Genomic DNA, 24,409 nt, shown 5'->3' on the forward strand with positions numbered 1-24,409 from the left:
AATTTTACTCTCCTATGGTTGGTTTTTACCATGGAACACTTGAAGAAACAACAACATGATGTGTTTGCAATTGAGACCTATTTTTGCAAGAGTGGATTTTTGACTCACTCAAAGCATGCTAAAAAAGATTTAAAGGTGAAAAAATTAATCCCCAAAAAATTTTCATGACTGGCTGGTATAGACACTGGACCTGCGTATAAGACAACCAACTGGCAGCCATCTTGGCAAAATAACCTGAGACCTGAGTAACGCCAATTTATCACCCAGCGGGATAAATTGGCGTTACTCAAGTTTTCCTTACCATTTCTGTTCCCCTCAGCCTGCAGTTGGTTGTCTTATACGCAAGTCCAGTATCTATACTGGCTGGGCATGTAAATTACCAAAATAGTCACTTTTGGACTCCAAAAAATTTTTAGGGTCAATTTCTTCATCCTTAAATCCTGTTTGCATGTTTTGAGCAAGACAAAAATCTACTCTTCCAAAAATAGGTGTCAATTGCAAATACAAACCAAAACCGATTAAAATTGCTCAAAACCAAAACCGAAACCAGAAGCGTTAATTTTCCCACAACTGAAACCAAAACCGAAACTGGGAGCGTTATTTTCCCAAAATTCAAAACCAAAACGGAGAGCGTAACTGATTGAAAACTGAAATGGTTTTGGTTTTGGAATTTTTCAGGTAATTAGCCTAATTAATACTACATTTTTGGTAAAAATTAAGTAAAAACTGATGCTAAAGGTGAAAAGGCCTGAAAACTAAAAAAGTTGACAAATTTGGCACTGCCAAAGTGCCGTTTTCTAGTCACATACACAAAGTATTTGAAAAAAATGATCACTTTCTTGGCCTTCTTCCCTCTAAAAAATGAAGAAAAAAGGGAAAAAACCAAAACCAAAACCGAAACTGAAACCAATTCCTTTGATATAAAACCCTTTAAGCAAAACCGGGACGAGAGAGATAATATTTTAAAAAACCTAAACCAAAACCGAAACCTTTACTTTTTCTACTTTTTCAAAAAACATATAACTGAAACCAAAACCAAGAGTGATATCTATCCGGTTTTCAAGCCCTGCCAGCACCAGGCCAAAGGCTCGGAGCTCCCGTAAAATTAATCTAATTGGCTAACTTTAGAGGCTGCTACCATTGCGGTATCTCATTTTGTTTATTTTGTTTACGTATAATTCAACTTCAGAAATGTCGGGTTCCCGTGAAATACCCTGTATGTATATCACATCTTGACCAAAATTTTATACAGGTATTGATTATACGGTGACTTCAACTCAGACAAACTGGACTGGACAATTGATGACGAGGGGATGAAGTTCCTCAAATATTGGGACAAGAAGGGAATTTAGATAGTGTTGCCTACTGGACAACAGAAAAAAAATAGTCCTAATGTCTGGACAAGGGCAAGTGAGAAGGAAGAAGTTTGGAAGGGGGTTGAGAATTTCAAAAATTAGCAGAAAAAACCTGGAAGGAGAAATTTAGGTACACCCTTAGGAATAACATGTAACATGCTAAAAAAAATCAAAATCTTGCAAAAAGCGTGCTTTTTTGTAGTGTTTGGACTTCAGGGCTCAAATATTTTTAGAAGAAAAGAAATTTCAAGCAACTTACATAAAAATACGTGTGAATGGAAATTTTCCATTTTTGAGCCTCAAATGTATGATAATTCACCAAAAATTAACAGTACTTTACCAAGAATTATCAGTAATTTACCAAAAAATTACCCTAGGTTTGCCATTTATTTATTCACCAAGCATTACCAGTAATTTTCCCAAAATTATGAGTCATTCATCAAAAATTCAAAAATATCAAAAATGACCATCAAATAATTGAAAGTTACCAGAAATTCAGTATCAGTGATTTGCAAATCATTCCAGCTACCAAACACTATGGGTATTTTACCAAAAATTACTAGTCGTTTACTGAAAATTTATCATAAAATATCAGTAATTTACCGAAAATACCAGTAATTTACCTAAATTAGAAATTACCAGAAATCCAATAATTACCATTGATTTGCCAATCATTTTATTTAACAAATATTACCGGTAATTCACCAAAAAAATACCAGTAATTTACCAAAAAAATACCAGTAATTTACAAAAAAGTACCAGTAATTTACTAAAAAATATCAGTATTTTCTCAAAAAGTACCAGTAATTTACCGAAAAAAATACCAGTAATTTACCAAAAATTACCAGTAATTTACCAAAAATTACCAGTAATTTACCAAAAATTACCAGTAATTTACCAAAAATTACCAGTAATTTACCAAAAATTACCAGTAATTTACCAAAAAATTACCAGTATTTTCTCAAAAAGTACCAGTAATTTACCAAAAAATGACCAGTAATTTACCAAAAAGTTACCAGTAATTAACCAAAAAATTACCAGTAATTTACCAAAAAATTACCAGTAATTTACCAAAAAATTACCAGTAATTTACCTAAATTGGAAATTACCAGAAAACCAATAATTACCATTGATTTGCCAATCGTTCTATTTAACAAATATTACCAGTAATTCACCCAAAAATTACCCATAATTTACCAAAAAATTACCAGTAATTTACCAAAAAATGCCAGTATTTTCTCAAAAAGTAGGTACCAGTAATTTACCAAAAAATTACCAGTAATTAACCAAAAAATTTCCAGTAATTTACCAAAAAAATACCAGTAATTTACCAAAAAGTACCAGTAATTTACCAAAAAAATTCCAGTAATTTACCAAAAAAATACCAATTATTTACCAAAAAGTACCAGTAATTTACCAAAAAATTACCAGTAAGTAATTTACCAAAAAGTTACCAGTACATAATTTACTAAAAAATTCCCAGTAATTTACCAACAAGGGAAGAGGTGTACATTTAAAAATAGGTATTTCGCGCAACATTCTGTTGAAATTTTGGAAAAATTTCGCAAAGTTGTAGCTGATATTTTGTGACTTATGAATTTCATCAAAACACCCTAGTCTTCGGCTCTTCGCTTCTGTTCGTAATGCTGCATCTCATTTTTAACATCTGTGTAGTATGTAATATAGCTCGAAAGAAAAATAATCACAATATTATTGAAATGGTCGGATGCTTCGATATATAAAAAGCTGCGAGTTTATTTTTAGTTACCATATCGATAAAAAAAAAACACGATAAAAAGAATTAAAAATAACTACTCTATCGGCCTTTATTAATGGTAAGGTACTTTTGTTGTTGTCGAGCATCCTACACATATGTGCCTATTAATGCTTATTTACAATGAACTCGTACCTACGTAACTCTAAGTAACTTAATGTACTTATATAATTTCATACACGTGTTTATACAGAGGAAAGGGGGCGAAAAAATTGCCAATTTTATAGTGAGAAATTTATTTCATAGCGTGTTAATTATTCTCAGCTTTGGGAGAGGTTGCAGTAAAATTTTTTAATACTTAATAGTATACGTGATGTTTACGGCGTAATGTGAAATAAATTTTTCTTCTTTCGATGGCACTCGTTCACTGTACACTTACATTATTTTTTTTTATCGATTAAAACGGCAGCAGCGTTGTAAATTGACGATTATGATTTCCATCACGTAGGTATGTTTGGATGGCTATTCGCGGCGAATTTTTTTTTTCTTTCGATTTTAATTAGTTTTATTATGTATTGACGTAACGATAAAAATAAATGTAAACGTGTGTAAAGAGCTATAATGAAATTAGGATGTTTGACGTTATATTTTTAATGCTCTCGCATTCACATTCGATTAAACTGTAAAGTGCCTATATATGAGTACCTACATAAATGTATTGTACATAGAATTTCATATTCGTACATTCACAATTAATTATTATTATCGTCGATTGATTTCCTGTTGTACACGTGTGGGTCACTTCGGATTCGGATTCGTGTTCTATTTTTCTGCTCGTACATCGTACTCAATTTTCGAAATAAATTGACCATAATTTTGAGAGCAATCGAGATAGCCTGCCGAATCTTCCATCGAGTGAAGAGTGAATAACCATTCAGGTAGATAAAAGGTAATCAGGTCGAGCCTATGCTGACGTCAGAGCAGAACAAGGTTGAAAATTTGTTTGATAAATTTAATCGATGCGTGAAATTAATCAGCTCCTTGTAAATAAAATTTTTACAATACATACAATTAAATTCGGAAGAGATTTCAATACAAATAATATATTAAGAAATGGGTTTTCTTTTTGTTTCAGATTGCGTTGTTTTGGGGGAAAAACTCAAACTATCTCGAGTGTGCGATGATCATGAACCTAGTATTATACGAGATCAAAGGTCGTGAAATTTTGCGAACTTGTGACCGCGATGAGATGGCAGATCGGACGACAGACTGGCTGATGTAATAATACTTGGATGGCACGTAAGCGATAAAATTTTTTTATTTCCCGTAATTTGTGATTTTGTTTACACATTATCAATCGATTGTGCCTGTGTTATCTGTGCCGCTATACGTGCATACGAGATGATGTAATCGCGGAGTTGACTGACGAGTAGCCGAAAGCGATGTGAAGTATTGTAAAAAAAAATTTCATCTCTCGTGATGTACATAAATGTGTATGTACTTATATTTTATACATATATGTGATGGTAGGAATGGAAATTGGCCCTATGAAAAGGCAAAAGGGTAATATTTATGATTTACTGAGCTGTAAAGACATTTCAAAGGAGGGGTGGTATGGGGGGGGGGGGTATTTTCATTCAATTTTTCAAACTTTAACATAATTTTGAACATTTTTCTGTAAACTCAACAACTTTTTTTTGGCTTTTTTGAAGCATGTCGTATGAAAAAATCCATTGCATGTTCTCTTTTTATTTCATTTCATTGCCAAAAATCATCATAAAATATGATGAGAACTGTAGGTACCCAAATTAACGTGAAATATTGAAGGATGATTACCGACTTAGGGGTTATTGGAGGGGGGGGGGTCTATTTACTAAATTGATCCGGATTTGTGCATTATCGTCCATAGAAATATGGTCTCTACGTTTATGATGGTGAACTTTATGTTTTATAATATTATGGTATATAAGTTCACCATATACTACGAGTATACTAAACCTACGTTAGTATAGTGTTATAAGGTACCCATAATAGTACCTATACGAGTGATAGCCAGAAGCTGATACTCTTATATATCTATGTAGTATACGTGATTGGATTATATAGAAAGGTAAAGCCATCATTTATACAATGGCCTTTGTCTTGCCTGCATGAACCGGTTTCTTTCACACGTGTTCAGAACAGCATCGCACTCTTGACTCTGGACTCCGAGTCCGAGAGGAGACCGGTATATACACGAATTATTGTAGGTACGTTTTCTGTACATCTCGATCGAGATACATCGAAGAAGTTCTTTTTAAAAAAAAATTACCTAGCTGACTAGATCATTCTGGTAATGGTACCTAGTTGTGTAATTTTTACGTTTTGTGGTTGTACAGATCATATTTTTATGCCATAAGTTGGATGCGAATGTGAAGTATCAAACCAGCCCAGCTCTAATGTGGCTGTGAGTCGCGGTCGCGAGATAATATATTGAGATGTAGTTATGCCTTCTAATGAAAAGTCTGCATAGTAGTGCGAGTAAAATCCAAATAAGTCAAATGTCCAGTGGTTGAGACTTGAGAGAAAGGTGGCACATTAGCGAAGCGGTAGCAGACTTTGTGGTTTTTGAGGTTGGATTTTTTTTTTATACTCGCGTATTGGGTTGTGATAAGATGTATTTTGATGTACATTACCCCCCACCCCAATCATTCCTGGTGTAACTTGTCTCTTTCTTGTCGTTGTTCATTTTAATGCTCGAGTCGTCGAATTTGTACGTAGTTGAGGAGATTATTACGTAATATGTTTTTAGTTTAGAGCTTCCTCCTGATTTTAGGAAAATTCTCATGACAAACAAATTCTTAACAACTGTTTCAAATAATCCATCTCACCCTCTTCAAAGGTCACTAAATATCTACAGCTCTCAGCATTTCCTCCATACTTCAGGTCCAATCCCAGAATTTATCAAAAATGTGAACAACCTACAAATTGACCTAAAAAACCTAATACATCAACCAATATCTTATCCCCCTTGGTCTCTCAAACCTATTCAGATGGAATTTTACTTAAGAAACTACCCAAAACATGATCACTCCCCATTATTAATCAAGAGTCATTACTTAGAACTGTTATCAAACTATACTGAATATAACTTATGCTTTACAGATGGTTCAAAAATTTCTAATATTCATACCCGCGTAGCACAAGCGATGCCAAAGTCGATGGAAAAGACGAGATCTCTAATCCGTCACTTGCCGACACAACATTTGTTGACACCAATGTCGATAAATGACGAGTGAGAAGTTGATATCAAAATCGACTGTCGTCTTCCTTTATTTTTTGTCTCTACAAGATCTCGACATTGGTGTAATTTTTTTGAGTCTAAAATAAGCAAATTTTGATTGAAAAATGTGCGAAATGTGCCCAAACCTCTTTTTTTGATTCAAGTAAAATTATTCTCAAAAGTATTTCTCCCAAAAAAATTTTTTTGAAAGAAAAAAAGTTGCCCTGGGTAGGGATCGAACCTAGGTTGCCATCACTGCTGTCACGTTCTCTAACCACTAGACCATTGCCGCTGTTGAGTGGAGAAGCCTCAAAAGAATATTCAGTCCATCTTATTCTGGACTTAGAAAATTTTTCTAATTGTATTGTCGACTCTGACATCGACAAATGAGTCGGCAACACTTCAAAATTTCTAAAAAAAATTTATAGATCTTGTAATCGACATCAACTTCCTCATCAATATTAACCAGATGATTGATGTCGATTACAAGATCTACAGAAGTATCTACTCGATGACGACATTTTGTAGATACTTTTGTAGACCCTATAATCGATATCGAAATTCAGGTCGTCTTGCTGATGCCAAAGTTGATGACAATTATTAGATCGACAAAAGTAACTATACAAGATCAAAATTTTGTAGATGCTTTTGTCGGTCTTATAGTCAACATCAACTTCGGATCGACAAGACGACCTGAATTTCAATATCGATCATGGGTCTACAAAGGTGTCTACAATGTATCGAAATCGTGCACATGACTGTAGATACAAATGTAGACAGCAATGACGACCATCAGCATTTTCATCATAATTTTTGAAAAAAGCGTCAATTTTTAATTAATCATCTTAAACGTAGTTAGATTAACCCCTTTGTGGATAATGTTTGGACTTTTTTCAATCAACAATCATGTAAAATCATGTCGATACTTTTGTCGAGGCCACTGACGATCTCGTCAGTGCTACACGTAGAGGTCTGCGCCGCCGACCCACGCCGCCGCCGCCGATGAATTTCTGAGGGACTGACTCGCCGCCGCCGAAAAGAATTCATGGTGACGCGCCGCCGGCCGCCGCCGCCGACGATTTTCCGGCAGCGTGAGTCGGCGTTGGGCTATTTTTTCGTTGATTTTAGTTTTTTTCATTGATTTTAGTCACTTTTTTGTATTTTATAGAAAAATTAGAAATTTATGTTTTTTGAGGAAGATTTCTTATTCTGAAAAAAATTCACTTTTTAGAGCTCACATAACAATAAACCAATAAAATTGAGTGTTTTCATTTTTCATCGTACTTTGAGCCCTGTTTCATCGGCGTAGTGGGCCACGCCGGCGCGCCGATTCACGCCGCCGCCGCTGTTTTTCTGTCGGCGCAGACCTCTAGCTACGCGGGTACTGGTTATGCTTACTCAATTAATGACAAAGTTCTCAGTTTCAAAATTCACAACTGTGCCTCAATTTTTACTGCTGAACTCACTGCCATAAAACATTGCCTAATAGATATAATTTCCATTCAATCAGAAAATAAAAAATTCTTAATCCAAAGCGACTCACTAAGTTCACTGCTATCCATTCAAAACATTTTTTCTGACCATCCCATAGTCCAAGACATACATAAGTCCCTTTTTAACCTCCAATATTATGATTACTCAATTAGCTTCATGTATGTTCCCAGCCACATAGGTATCACTGGAAATGAAACTGTTGATAGATTAGCAAAAACAGCCGCTGCCCCCTCCCCTCTTACCTCTCTCACTCCTGATGACATTAAATCTCTAATCACTCACAACGCATTTACTAACTGGCAGAACTTTTGGTCACAACAAACTTCAAACAAACTCTTCCAACATAAAAATACTACCCTCCCCTGGAAAAATCTATGCCATCTGAACAGAAAAGAAGAAATCCTGATCACTAGACTAAGAATAGGCCACACAAAAATTACTCATAACCACTTATACCAAAAAGAACCAAAACCCTCATGCCAATTTTGCAGAAACGAACCCACATCCATCCAACACATACTTTTCAACTGTCCCAAACTAAAACAGAACAGACTTACATTACAGATAAAAGAAAACCCACCTACCATTCCTGACGATCCCTCAGAAATACAAAAATTCATCTCCCTAATAAAAAACCTCAACCTCACAAAAATAATCTTGTAATTATAAACACCCCCCCCCCCCCAAAAAAAAAAAAAAACATTTTGATCTCTACCATGCCCTATAATAATGCCTTCATTTTGATGTATTCCTCTGAGAGTTGACAGGGGTTGGATTCTTTTTTTTTTAATGGTCATTGATCGTATTAGGATTTTAAGCATTTTTGAAAACATCAAAGTCGATATGTTGCCTGACTAGGTCAATTTGAGGCATTGGGCTCTACCCTGAAAGAAAAAGGGGTCTTGAGAACTGAGAAGTTGGGAAAGAGATTATGTCGAGAAAATTGACCCATATTCATGTTCATTGCTTCTCAGAACGGTTTCACTCGATATATCGCACGACTTCATCGATATTCTCAGGTTTTGAAACCGATTGGAGGAGGGGAGGGGGTTCTGGGAACCAGAAAGGGATCCTATCATAAAAATACAGCCAAATTCGTGTTCAGCATGTTCGGAAACCTATTATTCAGTATATCGCGTGACTTGGAACATTTTTTTAGCTTCAAAAATTGGCCATAAATTAGGGGTGGGGGATGTTGCTCCTCTTCAGGAGTTTCCATTTTGAAAAAAATTGTAATGAATTTCGAACCAGTACCAAAAATTACCTACATGAATGATGATTTTTTGCATAATTTTGAATGTTAGTTTTACGTTTGTTTTTACCTACAGTTTCTTGTTTGATTTTCAATTTCGTTTAAGAGTTTCTTTTTTTGTTTTGAGTTTTCGCTTATGGGAGTTCAGTTTTTATTTTATTTTATTTTTTTAGGGTCAATTATTGTTGGTTTTCAATTTTTTTTATTTTTGTTTTCATTTTTGTTTTTTAGGATTTTTAGTACTGGTTTTTGCGATTTTACAATTTTATTTTGTATTTTATGTTTTTTAGGTTTTGTACAAATTCATTGCATGTTTCTTTTTTGATTTTTATCGTCAATTTGTTGGTTTTCGTTTTAAAGTTTTTAGTTTTTAGTTTCGTTTTAGGGATTTTTTTCATCTCATTTTTTTCACCAGTTTCAATTTTTTTTGAAATTTTTTTCTAATTTTGTTTTACCATCAAATTTTTATTTTCGGTGTTAAGAATTTCTTGAGCTTTTGATTATTTCCATTTTTCAATTTTGTTTTTGTTTTTTAGGCTGATTGTTTTAGTTCTCAGTTTTGTTTTTGCGTGAAGTAATTAATTACGATTTAATTATTGAATTTTAATTTTTAGTGATTGGTGTTTTGGAGTTGTTTTCGGGCTTTTATAATCTCTTGTTTTCTTTTTGTGTTTGGTTATTCAGGTTTTGTTGTTTGTTTTTTAGAGTTTTTAAAATTTTTATTTTGATTTTTAAGTCAACTTTTTGACAATTCCGATTTCGTTTCCATTTTTTTGGTTTTCAGTTTTTGGTTTTTCATTTCTACATTTTTGTATTTGGTGCTTTACGGTTTTCTTTTTTTTTTTTTAATATTTTGTTTTTGGGGATTTTAATTTTTATGATCAATTTTATTTGTTTAAGTATCTCCTATTTTTATTCATTTTTTTTTTGTTTTCAGTTCCGTTTTTGGATCTTTGATTAGAATTTTATTTTCTTGAATTTTTACAATTCATTTTTGGTTTTTGTTTTCACATAGGTGCTACTTCTACCTACTTCTGTTTTTCATATGGTTTTGTTTTTGGAGTATTTACTTATACACTTTTTTTTGAACTTCTCGATTCTGTTTTTATTTTTCGTTTCTGCCAAGTTTTCGTTTTGGTTTCGTATGTATCCATTTCAATTTCAATTTTTTTGAGGAGGGGGTGGGGTAGTTTTGTTTTTAGAGTAGGCATTGCCCTGTTTTTGTTTTGTTTTCTGGGGGGGAGGGGGGAACTCAAAATTTTGAAGGGGAGGTAGGGAGAGGTAAACATTTTATTTTAGTTGAAAAAAATGATATTTCCAAAAAATTCAAGTTATCAAAAAAATCTGTTGAAAAATTCAATCTGAGTCCTCTTCACTGATACTTTCTTTCAAAATTTTGAGTTTTCACCCCTCCCCCGCCACCCCTTTAGGGTTCTCAGTGAAAATACATGACTTCAAAATCGTGTTCAGCGCATTAAAAAACCGCTACATCCCAAATTTAAATTTTTTTCCTCCGAAATTTTTACACATCCCACTGGGGGGGGGGGGTCATGATTTGGTAGTTGATTCTAGATTTTGTTTTTTTGGACTTTTTTGCAATTATTTTTTGGTTTGTTTTTACGTTTAGTTTTTCTGATTTTTCTATTTTTTGGGGGATTCCATTTCTGATGTTTGTTTCAATTTTTAGTTTTTAGTTTTTCGGGTTTCATTTTTTGAGGTTTCGCGATTTTGTTTTTGGAAGTTTTTCTTTTTTTTTTTTTTGTTTCAATTTTCATTTTTCGTTTCAAATTTTATTCTTTGGATTTTTAGTTTTAGGTTACGTTATTTTCTAATTTTTGATTTGAACTTTCATTCTTGATTACTTATTGCAAAAATAGTAGGTACATCAAAAATGGCTGAGTACTTACCAGGAGTTTATTATTGGTAACTACGCAAAAATTGCAGTAATTCACCTGCAATTACCTGTAATTTACGTAAAATCAATTGTAATTTACGTAAAATTACCTGTAATTTACGTAAAATTATCAGTAATTGACAAAAAAAAAACAGAAATTTAATCAAAAATTTACTTGTAACTTACCCAAAATCATCTAAAATTTACCAGAAATTACCTGTAATTTACCCGAAATTACCTGTAATTTACCCGAAATTACCTGTAATTTACCAGAAATTACCTGTAATTTACCAGAAATTACCTGTAATTTACCAGAAATTATCTGTAATTTACCAAAAATTACCTGTAATTTACCAGAAATTACCTGTAATTTACCAGAAATTACCTGTAATTTACCAAAAATTACCTGTAATTTACCAGAAATTACCTATAATTTACCAGAAATTACCTGTAATTTACCAAAAATTAGTTGTAATTTACCAGAAATGACTTGTACTTTACCAGAAATTACCTATAATTTACTTGAAATTACCTGTAGTTTACCAGAGAATTACCTGTAGTTTACCAGAGAATTACCTGTAATTTACCAGAGAATTACCAGTAATTTACCAGAGAATTACCTATAATTTACCAGAAATTGCCTGTAATTTACCAAAAATTAATTGTAATTTACCAGAAATGACTTGTACTTTACCAGAAATTACCTATAATTTACTTGAAATTACCTGTAGTTTACCAGAGAATTATCTGTAATTTACCAGAGAATTACCTGTAATTTACCAGAGAATTACCTGTAATTTACCGAAAATGACCAGTAATTTCCCAAATTACCAACTTCACTTATAATTTACCAAAAATCACCCGCAATTCTTAATATTTTCCGTAATTTACGAAAAGTTACTGTTTAAATATGATTTCTGAAACCGAAGGAATTGTGAGGATTACTGTGTTGCAAAGCTTTCTGTCGTTATCGCTAGTTTGATAAACGGAAAATTTGACTCTTTTTTGGCAACTTGTTAAAATATATTGTACAGTGAACCACGAGAAGTGAGAATTTTTTCAAAAATCCAAGATACTCGAATCATACCCGAGTTTAGTTGAAAGTTTGATACTCTACCGCCTTACCCCTTCCCTTTCCATCCTTTCTGTTCTCTCCCAATTAGCATTTTCATTTTATGCATTTCGTAATCGAGATAATACATATCTGCTGAGTCCACTGTTTTGGACAAATTCGAGCATTAACCGTTATCGATTTCATCTTAAAATGTCTCAACTTTACCTCTTCATTTCAACGCCTTCGCCTTATAGCCATCACGATTTTATCGCATTCTGTTGGAAAATTAGTTTGACGTTTTTTTTTTTTTCATTTTATTTTTAGTTGAAAATTAGCTTTTCAAAGAAGAAGAAGAAAAACAAACGCGACAGAGACGAGACGAGACGCGAAAAATTCTCGTTGTCTGATTTAATTGGTTGGCTGTCGCTGCTGCGAGTACCTACCCATCTACACTAAAAACCGTACCTACATACCTATCTTGTAGCTTATATTGTACATATACAACTGCGTGTATATCCATCTACTAAAAAGAAGTTGGCGTATTAAAAAGTTTTTCTTTTTATATACGTACCCTATACCGCCCCGTACCGTATATACGGCGTATCGTACCGTACCCCTAAATATAATGGGGAATTTTAATTTCGCTCCGAACGAGAACGTCAAGTTTGTTGAAATGTTTGCTCGAATTACCGACATGAGCGATGAGAAAGTAAAAACGTAAAAATTAAACAATTTACCGCGAAACTTTTTTCGCGAAGATACATTTATGGTGTGCCTGCGTTTCGGTGTTTTTTTTCCTTTCTTATTTTTCTTTTTCTTCTTCTTCTTCGACGACTTGGAGTTTAAAGCTTAAGTTAGTTTCGCCTTCTCATCGTCTCATCGCGCTCGGAGAGTTTGAAAGAATAAAGAAAATTGCAAAATGACGAAAAATAAAGCTAATGCGCTGGTTTGGAAATTTTTATACAGTATATACGAGAGTCGGAGTCGAGTACGACTATAAAACGTTTTATGTCAACGACTTTGACAAAATTAAATATTTCATCATCCGCGCGGTAGGTCGTACCTCTCCCCTACCTACCTGTACCTACCTACGTAGATTTTTTAATCGAGTTGAAAAACGCCGAGAAAAGTTTATGTGCGAAAAATCGCTTCGGGTGATAAATACGTGTGGAAGTTTTTTGAAGATATTAAATCGATTGGTTCGAGATTATCTGAAGGTTTTTTGAAATTGACTGGAATATTAGCGTGATTAGGGCAGATTAGCAAGATGAAAATGAATTGAGAAAATTTTGGGTATTACGTATTTAAACCGGGGGAAGCGTTTAATTTTTCGAATATTTTTTCCAGGGACATTGATACTTACACATTAATTCGAGCTGGGTCGGTTTTTTGGGCTAAAAGGGCACTAAACGAAGCTCTAAGTACGTAGAGAAAATAAACGAATGTAATTTCAGCGTATTACGTTGGATGCGGGAAAAAAAGAGTAAAAAAATTGCGAGGTTTTTCATTTGCGAGCTCCTTTTCATACGACGACGAACGAAGCTGGCTGTGCTATAAAAATGTACGAGTACGTAAGTGTAAAACGTGGAAAATACTAACACGAGGCCGGTGGTTTTTTCCAACTTAACGAGCAATCAAATTAAAACCAAAAGTTCAAGTGAAGCTAGAGCGAAATAAATTACGTTGACAAATTCAAAGCAGGTTAAAAGGATCAACGCGTATAAAACCTACACTACACCACACATACAGAAATAAAGGCGAGGCAAGAAAAAGCAAAAGATTTCGCAAAAACATACGCTAGCTCTGTCGTCGAGAGAAAAAGAATATGAGAATTTGAATTCAACGTCGTGGTGAATAAGCTGAGGGCTGAGAGCTGAGAGGCATAAAATAGAGAGAATTTTACATGGTGTGTATAAAGGGCTTATTTTGTATAAGATCTGGTTGGAATTTTAGCCCCTCTTCTCTATTCATTCTCTTAACTATAACTAAAAGGTTATAATGATTTCTTCGTTCAATTTTTTTTTTTGCTGAGATTTTGCATAAAGATGCTATTGAGATGAAAGATTTTCTGTGTGAGGATATGAAAAAGGAAATTTCTGCTTTTTTAATTGATATAAATTTAAGTTGAACCTCCTCTTCCTTAAATTAGGTATTTGTGAAATCGTATTTGTAAAGTCAATTTTTATTAACTCAACTTGCTTTAAAAATTTCAGGACTCTGGTGCACTCTGGAGTTGAGGAGCAACTGGCATTTGGATTTTGGGGCTTGCTGATCCTTCGAGGAATTATCATCATTATCATACTATGGGTATTGGGTATATACTCTCCTCCCTCTAACGAGGGAAGAGAGGTAAGAATGTGTGCAATAATCTAAGAATATACTTCCTTGCTCACCTAGTGGCCATCCAACATGATGGTGAGGTGAGTTTGGGAGGTAAGATGTTCCTTAAAAAATAAGGTTGTACTCGTTCGTAATTCCTCGATAATAAAGAAAGGAGGAATGCACACCCGAATATCCCTCTTTTTTTGTTCAAATGGTGAAAATTTGAAACTATCGACGGCTTTTGGGCTTATAAAATCGCTTCCATGAGCTTCCTGAAGGTGTGCTGAAAATCAGTGTAGACACCTTCAAAACCCAAATGCATATAGGACCCCCTCACTTGAAATCAAATTGTGCCAGGAAGTCTCTAAAATTCGATGAACCCCGAAACTTTTTTTTTTTTAATTTGAAAAAACTGACATTTTTACTTTTTTACATTTTAATCCTTGGATTTGGTTAATTTTCATCAGGAAAGCATCATTCAGCGTTCAGCGTTAGAACCCCCTCCCCCCCTCCTACATGATAATGATGAAAACCGAAAAAATTGAACGTTTGCATTTTTACAAATTTTTTAATCCTTGGATTTGGCCCATTCTCGTTAAAAAGCCATTATATTTGATAGTTTTGACACCCCCCCCCCCTATAAAAATGAAAATTGTAATTTTTAGATTTAAAAAAAAGGTTTCTGTGAAGGAAAGAAGCGAAGGAAATTGAAATAAAATTGAACATTTTTGGAAAAAAAAAAGACCATTGATTTTTAGTGATTAAGTGACAATTTGTTCAGGTGAAAAAGTGTGCCCATTTTTGTTAGAAAATCAAGAGAATTCTTCATTTTAACAGGAAAAATACCTAATATTTTCAACATACTTATAATAATGTGTCAATTTTCAGTTGAAAAAATGTCAATGTTTAGTGAGAAGAGCAACAATTTATTGTAGTTTATACGTATGTGAGAAAGTTGCCATTAATTTGTAGTGAAAACGTGTCAAATTATTGGCGAACAAAATACATATGACCATTTCAGTGGAGGGGGCGAGGGGGGGTAATGGAAACTTTGGTGAAAAAACGACTTTGTTAGTGAAGAAGTGTTAATTTTTTGAGTGAGGGGGAGCCGAAAGGGCGAGAGGAATTGGACATTTTCATTAATTGGGAAACACGATATTTTTATTGAAAAATGGCAGTTTCCATAGTGAAAAAAAGACAACTTTTTGCAAAAGTAATGCCCATGAACTGAAAATGTGGCGACGATTGTCAGCAAACAAAGTTTTAGAAAAAAAGGCCAACAAATAAAAAAAATTCAAAATAGGTAACATCAAATAAATGAAAAACTTGAATCAATTTAGATTATGTTTTATATTTTTTTTTGAGTTTTCCTGAATTTTGAAGTCTGATATTTTTTGGAAAATCAGGCAAATGCATGACTTAGCATAACTTGCATAACCATTCAACCAAATGCAAAACTTTTACGTACATAACTTTTGATTTTCATTTCAGCTTTTTTCAGTTTTTTTTTTTCATATCCTCCAATTTCGGGTCAAGATCCTCCTCGCTTTATCCTCTTGAATCCAACGCCAAACTCAGAAGGGAACCTCTCGAGATGCCCGCCTCCGATTTGAACGGGAGGGCAATTTTTGGAAAAATTTCGCTTTGAAACCCTCACAACCAAAATTTCAGCTGGCCAAATTTATTGTTTTTTGACGAATTTTTGAAAATTCAAAATTGACTATTTTTTGGCGAATTATGCATTTAAAAATGTGTACATATCTGGATCTATCTTTTCTGGAACCTACATCCCTTCCTTCCTTCCTCCCTCCCTCCCTCTTTCCTTCTATCCGAATTTCGCATTTCGAGCTAATTTCCACCTTTGATTTGCTTTTTAGAGGACATCTCAAGGGTATTTTTTGGTCAAAATGTGGGAAATTTTTTTAAATTTTGCACTAATAGGTACATTATTCTGTTTATAACTAAACCTCCAAATTTCAATTTCTCAATTTTGAGTAGATCGAGAGCCCGCAGTGGGATTTTTGATTTATCCAAAATTTTAAACTTTTTTTTACCAGAATAATATTGGAAAATTTTCAAAAATCATGATGTTTCTGCACATAAGAAATTTTTAAAAATTTGATCGAATGGTTTTATCATGTCTATAACTAACCCCCATCCTCCATCCCTCATTCGAATTTCTCAATTCCCAGTCTTTCTAGAGCCTCCAGCGCGATTTTCATTTTCTTCAAAATTTTAAAATGTCTCCAGAAAGTGTGCAAATTAATTTGAACTTTGAAGAGCGAAAAATCGTGGCTTATTCTCGATCTATTCGATGAGTTTGTCCACATTTGAGCTGATTTTCAGGCAGTCACCTACAATGCGGGTTTTTGACCAACATATTTTTAATGGTAAGTGGAGAATTCTGGTTGAAAAAAAAAACGTTCTTTTGATGTGCTTGCCTGAAAATCAGATCGAATGTGGATTGTTGAATAGATCGAAAATAGACCACAATTTTTAGCTGCCCAAATTGATTTCCACACATCTTCTGGTGGAAAAATTTTTGAAATTTTATTTCTGTCCAGAACAAAAATCGTGCTGGAAAGTGGAAGCTCCACAATGGCTACGGAAATGATGAAACTTGGTTCGTGTGAGTTGATTTTATTAGTAGCAGTGCTGCAGATGAGGCGTGACGTGCTTCAGGTGGGGGGGGGGGTTGAGACAGTAATTTTTCCAACTTTTTACCCCAGATCGTCCTCGCCTCGGATTTTTCCAGCTAAATTAGCCAGTTGTAGTTCGAACAATTTTTGAAAAGGTTGGAGAGGGGGGGGGGGTTGGAAAACAAAAATGTTGAATTTGAAAATTTTAATTCAAGAAAGTAAACAGTAAAACACCAATAGTTTTTGGTAATTCTTTGATTTCCTCAACTTACACAACTTTCTTCCCAACTTGACCCAAATTCCCCAACTTTTTTCAACTTGCTTGACTTTTTTCAAAAAGTCCCTAATTTTTGAACCCCTCCCCTCCACACCACCGGCTTTGTGTTTGATATTCCAATTATCTGGAATATTGGAAAAATTGGCCTGCAAATCCTATATTAGAAAAAGGCCAAGAAAATCGTGTCGAAATTTCTAGCCAATGTTCATCTCAACAGACCGAAGAAAATATTAAGATCGTGCTCAAGACCTAACGCTATGTTTTTCCCAACACCCGTTTGAGGTCACTGGACAATTTTTTTTTCAGACAGCTCCCCATTCAACTAGGCTAAAAATGCTAAAATAAAATATCAACCTACCTAATTGTATCTTTCTTTTCAACACGAATTTAACTTAGTCAATATTCGAAAAGTCTCACAAACTCAGCACCTATACACATGTTCAATTTAGATTCTCACATGAAAAAAATATATATAGGGTATATATCACACCATTCAAATATCTGACCAAACGAAAGGATTTACCCATCTGCGAAAAAAAAAGGAACCGGACGACGAAAAAAAAGGACTATCTTTCAATACAACCGAGGCACAAAAAACGAAGATATTTGCTTATAATAAAATCGTATAGCTTACCATATACATATTTCTTCGGACATATCAATTGAGCAGCGTATATTTTTAGGAACTGGCGTCGTATCCATTTATCACACTCACACACCTCGTGTCTGATTCTCACTCAAAGTATAGTACGATTCTTATATGTATTTGGCGAATGCTTCATTCAGCACTGTCGAGAAAGGTAAAGATAATCCTCTGCCAATACCCTTTCTAAATCGCGTATCCTTTCGATGATACGTACCGTGCCTTTCTATACATCTCACCTTATCGTTGAAAGAAATAGAAGTTATTATTGGCCAGTCTCGGATTTGGATTTTGACACACGCATATCCTCTGAGCGTCAATTTTTCACCTAAGCAAATTGCAATTTTCGAACCAACCTATAAATAAGTTTAAGTAGGTATATAAGTAATATACCGAACGTTTAAATTTATCAGACAGCTTGACCCCCTTGAAAACCTCTCGAATGGATTTCGCAATCCTGCCGAGTTACCCTTTTTCTTTCATCTTATCCATTTCCTCACCACCACCATCAGCAGCAGCAGCATCAGTAGCAGCAACAACAACAATACCATCCAGTGGCGATGTTATTTTCATACTTGTGTAGTATGTACTACCATATACATATACGAGGAGCTGGGTTATTTATTTTTTTTACGAGCGTTTTATTGCATTCGTTCGGTTTTTTAATGGTTGGATACATTGTGACGCTGCTATATGGTAGCGTTCGAGAGAAGACAATCATTTCGGCAGATTTATTACCTAGAGTCGACCGCATATAGCCGCTGCAGGCAATGGCAACGCTTAGCCTAAGGATTTCTCGTAGTCGTATTTAAAGGGGTTTATATCCAGCTCGGGGCTAAACTACACGTCGACCAAATTGAAAATTACTCTTCTCTTCTTTCTAGTAGATAGATATACTCAAGGTCGTCGTATCTCGTATTTTGTTTATAGTATACTACTACGTAAGCAGCACGTACCTATATAATATATCTATCATTAATGGTCATAGGTAGAGGTACGTCTCTAACGTACGTATATTATAAAGAAAATCTCAACTGGAGATATCAGCAAATCAGAATACAGGCATAGACTAACCGAGCGAGTATATTCGGAGGAAACACCGCACCACCATCGTCATAGCCAAACTTGTAATAATAATACATAAAGAGGTGCTATACATACACAGTCATTGACGAAGGACGAATGAAAGATGACTGAAATCACCTTGAGAAACGAGAGAAAGACGTACCACAACAGAGAGTATATAGGTAGGTACACAGAAGACATGACATAGAGGAAGATTGGTTTAGGTGCTTATACATAATATCCATCTACTTCCACAAACACAAATCGGTACACTAATACATGCAAATCTGAAATCAATGTATAGAATGGTGGTAATCACAAATGGTATAGGTACTTTCTTTGAAATTGGCTAATTACACCTGTATTAGCGTGTATATAGAAATAAGAAGACTGGGGTGGGCGGATTCGAGGAACGGTCCGCTGCATATCGATGCCAGAAACGATGCAAAGTTCTCCGAAATTGACTTCGACGAAATTGCATACCATATACGATGACGATTCGACGGAAAAAATTGATCATTTTTTCGCGAGATTATTCAAATTGATTCGATTTCTGGTAATGCTGTGACTTGAGAGGGAAATGCATGATAAAGGGTGTGGAGAGGGGGGTCAACACTTCCGCAGATATCGCGAATGACTACAAAATTATGCCCACCAAATTACACTTATGCATCTGCTATATGTAAGATGGATGAAAACATGAAGGTTTTTTGAATCATCTCCATAATTATGTATTATCATTTAAATATTACTTACTTAGGAAAAAAAAACCTAAAAATTCTCGCTCTCCCCTTCCCCACTTGGAATTAGTGCCAGGAAGCCTCAATAGTTTTAACCCCTTCTCTCTAGGACTTGAGTATACACTAAAAAACGAGACCAATTTTAAAGTTTTTATCCTTGAATTTTGTTTTTTTTATGATATCTAAAAAGTCAAATTTTTTGGCAATTTCTGGTTCAGAAAAAGTACGACATGTTTAAGAAATTACTTTTTTGCAATTTTTAGTGAAAAAGTGAGGCTTTTGCAACTTTTTTTTCGAAACATGTAACAAAATTAGAGACTGATAATTTTAGCAAATCAGCGAGGCTTTTTGGCAGTTCCTGGTCAATTTATATAGAGCGGGAAAATAACGTACAAAAGCAGGGGCAAAAAGGAAAAAATTGGCACATTAATTTTTTCTTCGGGAACGTGTTCGGATGGACCCTCTGAACCACAAAAAAAAAACCGACTCTCCTACCCCTGGAGGAAAATTTTTAGGGGGCTGCAACCGGTTCCGATTCACGTTTTTTGCGTTTTACTCCGTAAATATTAGGTTTTTGAGAAAAACTACCATGACGAAAAATGTTCCCCTTCAAATTCTCGACAATTTGATACTACGCTCGATACCCATTACTCAAGGGGGGTGTCCAAAAAAAGGGATGGAAAGAGTAGGTGTTTCAAAAAAGGTCAGTCCAATAAATTGATCAAAATTACCACTTCAAATCATTCGTTTTCGCTCAAATTTTTTTTACAAAGTCTACTCACCCAACTACTAATCAAACTACCATTGGTTCGTCTTCAACCCTACTCGGGGGTTCGTGAGGGTTGCTTGATTTTTCAAGTAACACACTACTGAATCATATAATTGAAAAACAAATCTAGACGTGCGATATATCGAATAGTATGTTTTCGAGGTCGCTGAATACGAATATGAACTCATTTTTTGCATACAACCCTTCAAAGCCCCTCTGTGCCCCAAAATGTGGGTCAAAATTTTGAAAAATCGTGAAAAGTCGAGTGATATATCGACTTGTAAGTATGTTTTCGAAGTCGCTGAGCACGATTATGGCCTTATTTTTTGGGCCCAACCCCTCACAGCCCCTCTCTGCCCCAAAATGAGGGTCTGAAGTTGGTAATAATCATTCATTGAAACTTTGATGTGGAGAGAACTGAGAAGGAGAGAGGGATTCCAACCAGCAGGAAAATTTTTGAACAAAACTACGTAAACTAAATCTAAAGAGTATGTAAAAATACCCAACAGCAAAAATTTCAGTTCTAGGCATTTCCAGTCCATTTTTTGATTTTTGGTAAACTTTTTAAATCGTTGCAAAAAAATTATTTAAAAAAAATTAAAATATCTCGTAACTATTAAGCAGACGTTTTAGAGTTATTTTGAGCACTTCTGGAGTCTCTTGCAGATTTCTGGAAATTGAAATTTCCACATAATGCTACCAACAATTTTCATAAATCTGCTGGAGGCTCCAGAACGACTCGAAATGGCTTGAAAGTGTTTCCAGTCGATTTAGGGAATCGAAAATAAAATACATACCAACTTTCAGCTTTCTAGCTTTATTAAGTAAAAATTTTATCCTATCTAGGGGGCGTAAGGGGATTTTGAGGAATCGTAAGTAGAGCAGGAAAAAAGTGCATATTCCAGTTCAGTATCTCAAAAACATACAAGTCGATATATCACTCGACTTTTCACAATTTTTCAAAATTTTGACGCTCATTTTGGAACGCAGAGGGGCTTTGAGGGGTTGTAGGCAAAAAATAAGTTCATATTCGCACTCAGCGATTTCGAAAACATACCATTCAATATGTCACTCGACTTTTCACATATTTTCAAAATTTTGGCCTTTTTTGGGGCAGTCGGGAGCTGTGAGGGGTTGGGCCCAAAAAATAAGGCCATAATCGTGCTCAGCGACTTCGAAAACATACTTACAAGTCGATATATCACTCGACTTTTCACGATTTTTCAAAATTTTCACCCCCATTTTGGGGCACAGAGAGGCATTGGGGAATGAGACCCAAAAAATAAGTTCATATTCGCACTCGGCGACCCCGAAAACGTACCATTCGATATATCACTCGACGTTTCACGATTTTTCAAAATTTTGACCCCCATTTTGGGGCACAGAGGGGCTTTGAGGGGTTGTATGCAAAAAATGAGTTCATATTCGTATTCAGCGACCTCGAAAACATACTATTCGATATATCGCACGTCCAGATTTGTTTTTCAAATATATGATTCAGTAGTGTGTTACTTGAAAAATCAAGCAACCCTCACGAACCCCCGAGGAGGGTTGAAGACAAACCAATGATAGTTTAATTAGTAGTTGGGTGAGTAGACTTTGTAAAAAAAATTTGAGCCGAAACGAATGATTTTAAGTGGTAATTTTGATTAATTTATTGGACTGACCTTTTTTGAAACACCTACTCTTTCCATCCCTTTTTTTGGACACCCCCCTTGAGCAATGGGTATCGAGCGTAGCATCAAATTGTCGAGAATTTGAAGAGGAACATTTTTCGTCATGGTAGTTTTTCTCAAAAACCTAATATTTACGGAGTAAAACGCAAAAAACGTGAATCGGAACCGGTTTCAGCCCCCTAAAAAATTTTCCTCCAGGGATAGGAGAGTCGGCTTTTTTTTGGTGGTTCAGAGGGTCCATCCGAACACATTCCCGAAGAAAAAATTGATGTGCCAATTTTTTCCTTTTTAAAACCGCTATTTGCCCGCTCTAATAGGAGATAAAAGTGAGAATTTTTGGCATTTTCTGAAAAAAAATCAATTTGGTAATTTTTTTTTAAATCTTTGGGGCCCAAACAGCATAGTTAAGTGTGTAGGACGAACCGATGCCCCGCTGGGATTTTGAAATTGATCAGTGGAAGAAGGCCTCATGGGGTCCAAAATCTCTTAGACAAAATTTTCAGATCGCAAATTCATCCCTAACCCTTTAAAAAGAGGTAAAATTTATATTTATGATGTATGTCCCAAATACAAATCCGTGGTTAGTTAACCCAAAATTACCATTTTTTGGGCTCCAGGGGTTCCCAAAGTTGTAAATAGAAAAATAATTTTAGGAACCCACTATAAGTAAGTGTTATTTCCAAAACCTATTTTAGCGTAAAATATCTGTTTGAACCCGAATAAACATTATGGGAGGTTATTTTCGACCCTTGGGGACAGAAAATGGAGGGGGGTTGATTTTTGGAAAATTTTGGAACCAACAATTTGAACTTATCACTTTCAAACCTTCTTGCAATTTATTAGTAATCTGAAAGATCTCCATCGTACCCAATTTTGAGCCCAATAAAATTTTACTCTGGTACTCTAAAAACCAATTTTTCGTAATTTCGATATTTTGGGAACCCCTGGATAGCTAGAAACCTGCGATTTGCGCCAAACGTAACGTTTTGAGGTACATATTATATTCAATTATCTAGATGAAAAAGTTCAATTGAACAGATTAGGAAGTGCTAAGTGTTTGATAATTTTTCATTTGATTTTTTTGTAACTTTCATAATTGAGCTTTTTTAGGGGTCAAATTCATTTCGTTGAAATCGTGAAATTGCGATTTTAACGTTTTTTCGAAGTTTTTTTTTTTTGGATGTTTGACATCTGTAAAATCTTTTCAACGATGGTTCAAAGGGGTAGGTTCCTAGGTTCAAAATAGTGGTTCCGAAATTTTCCAAAAATTAACCCCCCTCTCATTTCTGCCCCCAAGGGTCGAAAATAAGAAAATCACCTCGCATAACGTTTACCAGGTTCAAACATATATTTTACGCTAAAAAAGTTTTTGAAAATAATACTCAGTGGTTCCTAAACATTTTTTTTCATTTTTATTCCCAACTTTGGGAACCATTGAAATCCAAAAAAATTGTCATTGTGGGTTAACCACCCACGGATTTGTATTTGGGGCATTTATTACAACATTTTAAGGGTGTTCGAGTCGATAACTGTCTGGTGTCAAGAAAAGGCCTCCTTTTAGACATTTTTTTCAAACGAATCGTTTTAGTGAAATGCCTATAAGGTACTTTCGTAAGATTTTTTTATCATCAGAAATTCCAATTTTTTGCCCCAAATTCCGATATCTTATTTGCTAGGGTAATCCCTGCTGTAATCTTTTGCATCATCACTTCATCAGTTAACATTTTTTGCCCTTATCGAATGAGATTACCAGTATCGAATGCTTTTGGATCAGTATTTATCGTGAATTTTTTATTCGTACGATGAAAACAACACCTACTCACATACTCGCATTGTTCATTGTTTTAATTAGCAGATAAAACTCATCGAAACGTGATGTGTTTTTTATATTATCGCTATATTATGGTACCTAGTTAGTAGTTACTTATGTGTGTATGCATTTCTTGGTATTATGTACCTACCTACGAGTACAATCGAGAGCCGAGAAACAGATGGAAATGAACTGTTTATTTGCAAAATACTAAAGTAGGTAAGGTACCTACTCGACTGAAAAAAATATCAAAACCCACGTTAAAATTTTCCGATATCAACTCGTACGAGTATTTTTGCAGACATTGTAACGAAGGTACCTGACAAATATACCATACTTGATCCATCGTCGTGTACTAAATTTTACATGTCTCGTGTCACGTCGCGATAAAAAACTTTTTCAAAAAAGTCATCGATGGTGTATTTTTCATTTTCTTTATCAAC

The 24,409-nt window shown here is 34.7% G+C and overlaps 1 long non-coding RNA gene across 2 annotated transcripts in view; it reads left to right on the plus strand.

Annotated features, from left to right (window-relative positions):
* LOC135845784 (uncharacterized) overlaps nt 1-14,537 on the plus strand; it is a 263,256-nt gene extending 248,719 nt beyond the window's left edge. For both annotated transcript variants that reach the window (XR_010558828.1, XR_010558829.1), the window contains 2 exons: nt 4,205-4,368; nt 14,239-14,537. This is a non-coding gene — a long non-coding RNA (uncharacterized LOC135845784). The remainder of the gene's footprint in view (nt 1-4,204; nt 4,369-14,238) is intronic.
* The last annotated feature ends 9,872 nt before the right edge of the window (nt 14,538-24,409 follow it).

The sequence above is a fragment of the Planococcus citri genome, chromosome 4 (assembly GCF_950023065.1).
Source record: "Planococcus citri chromosome 4, ihPlaCitr1.1, whole genome shotgun sequence".
NCBI lineage: Eukaryota > Metazoa > Arthropoda > Insecta > Hemiptera > Pseudococcidae > Planococcus > Planococcus citri.